This window comes from Tinamus guttatus, unplaced genomic scaffold, assembly GCF_059628265.1.
Source record: "Tinamus guttatus ecotype Peru unplaced genomic scaffold, ASM5962826v1 Tinamus_guttatus_pri_ptg000038l, whole genome shotgun sequence".
NCBI lineage: Eukaryota > Metazoa > Chordata > Aves > Tinamiformes > Tinamidae > Tinamus > Tinamus guttatus.
Window position 1 is genome coordinate 1,516,367 of NW_028288572.1, and position 8,824 is coordinate 1,525,190.

Sequence of the window (8,824 nt, forward strand, 5' to 3'; positions counted from 1 at the left end):
GACATGATTTTAGACATAATTATTTTCTCTGAATATTCACTGAGGCCCTGGGGATGACATGCTTTCTGGCAATTGCAACACAAATGTCAATAAAGGGAAGAGTACTAGAGAACTTTTAGCAGAGTGCACTTTTAACTTTGTTCCTTGAGTGCAGGGTTTTTTTACTCTGAGCAGGGTAGTGAGAGTTTTTCTGTCTTTGGAAATTTAATGTAGTTGCAGAAGGGAAATTGGTTCAGTAAAAATAAAGGATATATGGAACAACCAGCTAAACCTAGAAGCAAACAAATGGTGGACTCTAAGAGATACAAAACCCATGCTCCGTGTACTTCTCTTTCTTCTTACTTAATTTGTGCTGCATGTGCTAGTTCCTGCTGGAAATAAGAGCAGGAGCTCTGAAATGCCTTTCAAGTGTTTCTGTCTCACTAAGAAACAGACAGCAGCAATCGAGCACCTTATTAAAATGTTTTTGAGCAGGAGAGATCCAAAAGGTCCGAAAAAGTTGAGATGAGCAAAGGGAACATGAGGTCTTGGTGTGACCGAGAATTATGATTTGTTTTTATAGTCAATGGGAATGTTTCAGCAGGACTTTAGTGAATTTGTGAGGCAGTCTTTTCTTAGGAATTATGCAGATACCTATCCAACTCTTGACATACACTTCAACAGGTATTTTTTCATATACTGTAGAAAATGCTGTCTTAAGCTGCAGGCCACCTGACTTCATTTTCTCATTGCTATCCATGGGACAGGACCCATCTAGATCTGCTGATGGCCAAGACTGAGGGTCCTAAGAACAAAAGTAAGGTTTAGGACCAGGTCTGCAGAGTCCATTAATTAATCCCATACTCTGTGTTAGAGTCAAGTCTAAGAGGCAAGAACATAGTGAGAGACATCTCAGCTCACTCTCGAAGCATTAAAAATACCCAGCAAAATGCCAAATGCCCCAGATGAAATTCAGTCAAGTATTGTTAGTTATATCCTCTCCACAGTCCTGTCTTCAGGTCATTCAACCAACTTGTTTGGTTACTACCTATTTTATCCAGAATGCACACTTTAAGATGCAGGTTCAAGTTTATCACAAGAGTGTGTGAAAAACATGTTGAAAATCAGATACTCAACTATCGGTCACAGACAAGTGGAGAACCAAGTGAGGTGTAGTTGAGGTTAGTTTGTTCCAAACTGAAACTTTCATTAGGAGTTCTTTCCCCTCACATTTCCATTATTTTCTTGTTCAATTTAAATGTTCCATAGTACATTGTAGTAAGGAATGTAAAAAACTGTTGAAGCTCCTTAGCAACAGGATAAGGTAACTAAGCAAGGTGTTTTTATTCTAAGTAGCACTTCCTAAAAGCTAGGGCCCACCATCAGCTTTACCTGCCAGAAAACACATCCATAAAGCAAGCAGAATAAGGGAGCATCAGAAACACTAGATGTGTCTACAGGGTCTTCTAAAGGCCACCTTGAGGATGCACTTAAGATTTTTTTTCCTGCTGAGCATCCTCTTTCTTTCTTTTTCTTTCTTTCTTTTTTTTTTTTTTAACCTGAATTAATATTTTCCATTACCGCTTTTTTTCTGATTTTAAACAGCTGTCAATAGAAGGTAACGAAAATGCCAGCAAAGCAGGGCACTGTGGATTGGAAATAAACTGTTGGTGCTAAGTTAAAAAACATAGTTTGACATTCAAGTGCACTTCCAGTGGTAATTCACATGGTAATTTAGCCAGTTTGCCCTAAAATCAAGTTGTCATATTTAAGTAGTGCTGCACCAGGTTGCTGCCAGTGACAATTAAACAAGCAATTATTACTTCAGTCCCACTAGCTAATGGGAAATATCTCCCTACCCCAGTAAACATGTGAAGCAGCTTCACTTGAAATGGTATATTCAGTCCTTTGCTTCTGAGACATGGCCTCCTACATCATCAAAAAATATCAGTCCAAAGAACTGTGGAGCAAAGGGCAGACATTTATCTTACAGAGAGGCAAGCTGACCTGATCCCTTATTCCCTTGGCTGTGGTGGCCACGTAGTCAAGATGAGTTCAGGACCAGGAACCGTCAGGTGTGAGCTCTAGTGAATCCATCAAGAGAATCCAATCACAAAGCTGAATAACGATGTCCTTGGTTCTGTTCATTAATACATTACCTGAGACCTGAATAGATCATTTAGGACCTGACCCATCTTGAGATTTTAGTTCATTTCTCTCTTTTGCTTGTTAATCTTGAGTCAGGCACTATCATTGCAGAGGAACAGAACTTGGCACCTTGTTATCTGCAGTCTTTCCTGTCAGACTGTGCTGCGGGTTGTAAATCCCAACCGATGGTGTCGTCTTCTTCCTGAATGTTCCACAGAGATTATCAGATTCCAGTAGAAAGCTGTAGATACTCTGCTGCTATATATATATATAAAATATCTAATAGATACTATTGACCGGTCTTTGTCCGGATTTGTTCTCTGGTATGTAGGTCAGGTGACGTGAGCGCCTGCATCTAGTAGTAAACTCTCTCATGTGCCAAAAGAGGGTGGCTGCATCTCAGCTTCCTATTGGGAATGGTCCTTGGCCCATACTGATTCCCAGATCCCTGAGCATTGGCTGGGAGACCACTTCATAGGACAGCCAATTAGATCCCCAAGTTTGAGAATATGTTATGGATCTACTTAATTTACTAATATGCACTTAGATTCAAAAATGAAACCTCATTATCAATATAATTTAAAGATTCTCAGAAAAGTTAGGGAAAATAAAATATTATAGGTAAACACTGATCCTCTGGAATACTTAGGGTTAAGAATTGCAAGGATTTTGTTTCTTGCTCCTAGGATTAATTTACATGTGAGATGGTTGATTGAATAGGTTTTGGAGGAGTTCTTCCATTAAAGATGGAAAGCTGGCACAGGAAAGAGATGAAATGATTAAAAAATGGTAACCAGGAATTCTGTTAAAAAAATTAAAAATACGGTCCTATTTTTTCCACTAAATATGATAGTTTATTCAACTAGCTTCCTTCTTCCTCCTTTAGTTACCTTTGAAAAATGAACAAATTCTGCTAACTCACTTAAGGGCTTTTGATAATCTTTCCTCTAACCTTATCTACTGAAGGATAAGACTTGGAAGTCCATCAAGCCCTATAAACATATAGGCACCAGCTCCTCTTTCTGCAAGAAAGCTCCTTTGGTTGGTTCATCCTGGTGGACTACACAGCAGCAGTAGTGGTCTGTTTGCTCTCTTTCAATCTGAGGAGCATCTTATTCAGTGGTCTGATTTTCCTTGATTAGGGGATTAGTCCCTGATTAGGCTTTCACTCACTATCTTATTGGGGTTCCTCCAGCTATCATTGTTCCTTGATGAGTCTTTCTGTATAAATTGTTTAATCTTTAGTCAATATACCTGAAGCCAACTTTCTTCTGCCAGTAAAAAAGTGCTGGACATGGTATGATGGATTCTAACATCAGTGCTCGATACAGGATATGTATATAGGAACAGAGCTTGCGCGTGTTAGGAAATTTTTTCTTTTCAGTCAGACAGATGAATCATGGATCAAGGGAAAATGCAGAGGGAGTGATTCATTCAGGGTCATAGAGCTGGGGAGCTGGTAGTAATATCCGTGTCTCCCGTCTCCCTATTCTCCAGCAGACCATACGACCTTCCTGAAAGCTTGGCAGAGAATCTGAACATTTCCTGCTGTATCCCCCCACTCATCACAGAAATTTTAATCCTCTGTCACCACTTAACATCTGTCTTATGGTCTATTTTTAAGGGAGCTCTGTTCAGTTTCTACATTCCTCTTTTTTTTTTTTTTTTAAACAAGCTTCTTATTTTGGGTAAAATTTGAGGAAAAGGATGGATTTTTCAAATATCAGCTCGCAGGGGTGGCCTGCTCTGCTGGAAAAGGTTATTTCAGCAACTCTCCAGCAGATGGCCAACTTCTGTCATGAATAAAATCCACCTACGTAAAGCATAGCAACACAATCACAGCAAAGAGCAGGGATTTATTTCCTTCTGCTCTAACACTGCAGCTCTTGTCCCTCTTTGGACTTGTTAATGATACTAAAAATAAACAACAGTCCTGCACAATCCAAGGAAGATAAATAAGATAATACAAAGTAAATTGATGACATGAAAAGATAGTTTTTTAGTGATCCTCTGAAGAAAAAACACCAAACTCCTTTATCCTTTCAACACTCTTCTTTTTAAATGTTAATATAACAAAGTGTTTAACACCTGCAGCCTGGATGGATTCTCTTTGGGAAACGATAAAATAAGTGCCATTCCCCTTCCCTAGAGTCAAAGGAAAGAGCCTGAATGTATTTTAACAAACAGATATGTTTTGTCTCAGTAGGAGAGTGAAAGGTGAGATGGAAGAGGCCAGAGAAGATGATCTCTCGGTTCCCTAGTCTTCTGATCTGTGAGTCAAAGCAAGCAGGTGCAGCAGCAAGCCAAACAAAAACATGAAGTTGTCGGGATCAGGTTGTTCCAGACCACTTTGGATGAGCCCAGCATACAATCATTATGGTTGGAAAAGGCCTTCAAGATCACTGAGTCCAAATGTAAAAGCACCTCAACAAAATGAAAGCACTTGCCCTGCTACTGTGGCTACTGTCATCAGCATGGGTCTTTCTGCTTTGTTAAGTGTGATTCCCTTTCCAGGTGCAGAGGTGAAGGGATTAAACAAGTTGTCTGTATTTCAGATGACTGTACTGTAGCTTATATTTAGGATGGGAATTGACCCCCAAAAGTACCATATTTCAAAGGTTTTCTTTCATGCCCCATCTGGATCACAAAAGCAAAGACCCACAGGTTCTTCACAGCAGTATTTTCTCTCTAACGTTTTCTGTTATTGATATGTAAAGAAGGTGCAAGTAACTTCTTATGGGATCACTGTGGGATGTTATGGCCTTGGGAAAGTACGTAAAACCTGTGAGAAAAAGATTGGTCAAAGGTTTTAAGCATGACAGTTTATGTCCACTTTTTAAATACCTTACTCATAAAGCTTGTTGAAGTTCTCACAGACTGATAAATTCTTGGCTTCAGCAATATGTCACATCATATTAAACCAATTTATTCACCTTGCTTCATAAGTAATGGATTAGCAGATATAGAGGAATGACATAATCATATTTCATGATTTTATTCGCCTTTTGATATTCGCCTCTTCAAACTCACAGAATGAGGAAAAGATACTGTGTGAACATCAAACTGAAATCCACTTCCAAGGAGACAATCAGATTGAGTGGAGATGTTGACAGCGATCCTACCAGAATCCGTAGAGGATCAAGAATTACTCAGTTATTATCAACAATGACTTGGGCAATGGAAGAGAGCACTTTTTCAAAAAGGTACAGTTAACAACATGATGGGAAAGACTGGAAGTAAATTATTTCTCTTAATTCAAATTTATTTATGAATGGAAGAATATGTGCAGTTATTGACACCACACTGCAATGGAGAGACAAATGAGACATGCATGATCAAAATCAAAAAGGATAGTAAAAGCCTTTCAGAATATGGAAGAATTTGCTTTGTTTAGGCCAGACAAGAGAATGCTGAGAGAGAACCCAATAGAACTGTTCAACTGCTTAATAAGATAACTTCTGTGTTTTTAAAAAAAATTCTTTCCTGCTCATTCTCCACAGACAGTAATTATCTTAGTTTGTAGCAAAAGAAATTTAGGAAAATCTTCCTAACCTTAATAACATTTAAGTACCAGGAAAGTAATCCTCATTGTTGAAGTCTTTATAAGTTCATTTAGACAAGCATCTACTGGAGTCACTTCTTTTGGTGACCTGCATAGCACATTCAGTCCTGAAGGCACTTCTGTCATAGTCTTTCTCAGGTAGAAAATTGGAAGGAGCGGTTTGAGGCATAAATTCAATGTGAGTAGGTTCATATTGTCTCTTAAGCCTGAATGGCTGTCTTAGAGTATCACTCACATTGTGGTGACATTATCTTATCAGGAAGCTTCCAAAACTGGGAGTCACCAGTGAAGGCAGCTCAAGATGAATTGCCCTGCTATGGGATAGCTCAGAGATGCCATTTTAGAAGAACCATGATTTTCTGTATGGTTAGTAGACAATAAATAAATTGCAGAGCTGAATTTTCATATTTCCGCTGGCCTAGGGTTTTTTTTCTCACATTATCTATGTGGACCATTTTCTCTGTTTGGGCAAGCCATTAGGTTTCAGCCTGCCTCATCTTAACGCTCAAATTTCTACTGAAGGGTAGAAATTCGAAGGCCTACCTCTGAAGGTAGATCTTCAGAGCAGAAGCAGAACAGTTTGCTTAACTCAAAACATAGTCATATAAAATCAATCTTATACCTCATAAAATTAGAACTACTAGTGTATCTAAGCAGAAACATTTTGTTCCCAGATTTGCATGCATATTAATCATTCATTTACGTGAAAGAATTTACTGACTTTGACAAAGAAAATGAAGGGACAGAGAACATGGGGAATGTTTGAAAACTTTAAGGCTATTTGGTCTCAGTTTCTGACAATCTGTATTTTTAAACAGTGAGGTGAATTCTGTACATTCAGGTGACACTCATGAAATGAGGCTCACTGATACACCAGTTGGCATGTTCATGCCTTTGAGTCAGTAACTGATACTTCAGACTTCTTTTAAGACTGTCAGGGTGGATATGACCACTGCTGTGTTCACTGCTCTTGCTTTGCTTAGTTTGTGAGAGGAGTCATACAGCCAGCACAGTAAAATCTAAATAAAACTTAAAGTTCAGGAGAGGAGTGTTTAGCACTAACAGAAGCAAGACAAATGTTTTCTCAGATTCCCTTTGAAACCAGGAGTTAGATCCTATAGGGGGGATATTTTTGAAACACTGTGTAGGACACTTAGCTATAACCACTGAGCCAATGTTGGGCTCCATTGTAGTATTTCTTTTCATCACTAATGAGAGAGTTCTCAAAAGGCCATCAAGAATCTTTTGTGAGGAGGCTTTTCAACGGACCCACATAACCCTAATCCCGGTGCTAGGAATATATTGAACTGAAAGGACCAGACAGAGATTAATGTCTTATCTGATGAAACAAGAGCAATTCCTTAATTGTTTTGGCATCTGAGAGGGCAAAGAGGTGGTAAAGGTCATCTCTGCTTTCCCACTTCTTAGATGCACTCACTGATCATGACTGATTGCAACGGCTGATACTCACCACATTTGTCGCTACCAGAACCAGGGCCAAGCTAGACTGTGAGAACAGGGCTTTCTTTCACGCATGTCATAACTTTGAGTACTCAGGCGGGTGCTCTCTGCTGGCAATCCCACATCTGAGGGTCAGACATTTATTCTGTGCATCAAGAAGTCAAGGGGATTAGAACAAAAAAGTGATTTGTGGGTGGTCAAAAAAAAAGCAAAGTTTTGCTCCCTAATAAGCTTCCAGCAAAACACCCTGAAAGTTTCAGTTTTCACAGGAAAAAAAAAAAAAAAAGGACACTTACAGGGGATAAAAGGTAATTTTCAAAAGAAATATTTTTAGGAAAGCTTTTAACCTTATGTTGATGTCAAATTTTTCTTTCCTTTTTTTATTATTTCTACATCTTCGCTTCTTAGAGCTGCAGAGTGGCTCCCCTCGCAAGCCCATTTGTGGTAAAAACACTAGTGACTAATCCAGAAAAACACTGCTGTCTTCTTTTATTGTAGTTTAGGAAATTTAACCTCCTCCAGGATTTCTTTGTCTTCTCCTCTTCTATTTCCCTGTAACTATCCAAAAGGTGTACGGTACTACCTCCCTAACACACTTTTCCTTTAACATGGCCTTCCTAACATATATTATGTCTAATTCATCTCAGTCAACTCCCATATATGGAACTCCTGCAACAAGCAACAGAATTCTGCTAGGAAAAAAAAAAAAAAAAAAAAAGGAAAATCTTATCATGACTGCTTCCACTCTATTCAGAGCCTGTGAGGCTTCATTTAGAGAAGTGGATATTGTTTTGAACCTCACATTTTAAGAAACACAGACAAGTGGGAGATAGCCTAAGTTATCTGGAAATAATATTTAAAGAAATGCTATGTTGGGAAAGCAAAGGCTAAGCAAGTCAGTCCTTTTAGACATGATCTATCTTGTTAGATCATGTTTTATTGATGCTCATACCTATGCTGTCTGTTAAGCAAGTCCATGTGTTTGCCTCCACACTAAGCTCACCTGCCATTTTATTATTTACCATGGTTTGTATGTAAGTACTTCAGAAGACAGTTTCTCAGCCTGAGCTCCAGAGCTTACACAGGTGGTATCTGGAGACTGTTCAGCATAGGGTCAACCTCAGTTGTTCTATGCAATATAGACTGAGCTAACATGTGCCTGAGGGTGCTCATGCCAAGTCCTTCGGTGAATATCCCAGGACACCTAGGATCAGTTCACGAGAGGACTTCGTACTCTCTATAACAGAGCCTGGGTCTTCCCAGGCACAACGTGGACACTGTGTTCCAAATGAAAGCAGATTATGATAGAGCTAATGCCAGCAATATGAGGAAAGAGCAGAGGCCTCAGTGGGCATATGCATGGTTTTGTGTTCATTCAGAACCTTGTGGTGCAGATAAATCTTCCAGGGTGCAAAAACTTCTCTAAAAGAGGCAGCATCTGGCTCCTTTTCATGACTATTGGGTAATGGGAAAGAAACAATCTGTTTCTTCTGCAGAAAAAAATGGAGATTGATCAATAGGGAAAGCTTTCTAATAGAAATAGCAAGGACACATTGGAGAAGTCTGGCAAAAATGCTACAAGAATTCCTCAATGAAAAGAGCTCATGAACCCCTTAGACAAATATTTGTCAGGAATGACTTGGGCAAACTACATCCCACCTCAGTGCAAGAAGA